A 1,477-nucleotide genomic window follows, 5' to 3' on the forward strand; every position below is an offset into this window, starting at 1 on the left:
AGCCAATGAGCTTGTATTTATATTAGAATCATAGCACTATTTTTAATGTTGTTTAACCAGACTCAGAGTTTAACTGTACTCTATTCCTGGAATTTAGGTCAACCTTATCAATGAGCTTCATTTCTAACAAGTTGCATATTTTTCATGGTTATGAATTCAAGTTGTAGAACTTTCTCTAAGGGGCTTTAAAAATAGCTGTGCATCTGCAATTCTGAGCCATAAATGGCTCCAAAGAGAGCATGGCTGTAACTGGAAAGGACAGAGTTTCCCTTGGATATACCTTTTGCTCTGAAAACCAAGCATATATGAGTGATGCATCTATAATGTCATGTTCTTTTTTTACTCTACTGAACTTCTTGGCACTTTTTAATTTTAGCCATTGACTTCTATAAACACATCAACACAAGACAGGTACAACTCTCTGCAAATATATAAAAATTTCTAATGTGGCTATACTGAATTTGAAGCACATATGAGCCCAGAAATACTTCATTATCCTCCTCTTTAAAGACAATCCAAATCCCTGCAATTCTCCATGCATCCACTCAAATATACTAACATTCTAAGGGTTAATATATATATATATTTATATATATATACCTCCTCTTTGACCTCTTTTTAAAATCAATTTTTGACTTTTAAATAATTCAACCATAAAATAAATGATTAAACATAGATATGAACAAATGTATTAAGAATTAATGATTAGGGTTTTCACTGAAAACTGAAAAAGCATTAACAACAGGTATAACTTCATTCAAAAATATTGACAAAACACCGCTATTTTGCACATCATAGACTACCACAACTCCTAAAAAAAATGTTAGTGCTCACTTCGGCAGCACATATATTAAATGAGAACGATACAGAGATGATTAGCATGGCCCCTGCGCAAGGATGACACGCAAATTCGTGAAGCGTCCCATATTTTTACACAGTGAAACTAACTGAAGCTTTGGACCAATTAGATTTAACAGATATATATATAGAACATTCTATCCTAAAGCAAAAGAATATACCTTTTTCTCAGCACGTCATGGTACCTTCTGCAAAATCGACCATATAATTGGTCACAAGACAGACCTCAACAAATATAAGAAGATCAAACTAATCCCATGCCTCCTATCAGATAACTATGGAGTAAAAGTGGTCTTCAATAGCAACAAAAACAACAGAAAACCCACATACAAGTGGAAACTGAACAATATTCTACTCAATGATACCTTGGACAAGGAAGAAATAAAGAAAGAAATTAAAGACTTTTTAGAACTTAATGAAAATGAAGACACAACATACCCAAATCTATGGGACACAATGAAAGCAGTGCTAAGAGGAAAACTCATAGCCCTGAGTGTCCCAAAAAGAAAATGGAGAGAGAATACACTAACAGCTTAATGACACACCTGAAAGCAATGGAACAAAAAGAAGCTATTTCACACAGGAGGAGTAGAAGGCAGGAAATCATCAAACTCAGGGT

At 33.9% G+C, this 1,477-nt stretch overlaps 1 non-coding gene across 1 annotated transcript; it reads left to right on the top strand.

The window, feature by feature from the left end:
- The first annotated feature begins 826 nt into the window (after positions 1-826).
- Positions 827-932, top strand: LOC127683807 (U6 spliceosomal RNA). Its single transcript, XR_007977611.1, has one exon. It is a non-coding gene; the product is annotated as a U6 spliceosomal RNA (small nuclear RNA).
- The last annotated feature ends 545 nt before the right edge of the window (positions 933-1,477 follow it).

The sequence above is a fragment of the Apodemus sylvaticus genome, chromosome 4 (genome assembly GCF_947179515.1).
Source record: "Apodemus sylvaticus chromosome 4, mApoSyl1.1, whole genome shotgun sequence".
NCBI classification, from domain to species: Eukaryota; Metazoa; Chordata; class Mammalia; order Rodentia; family Muridae; genus Apodemus; species Apodemus sylvaticus.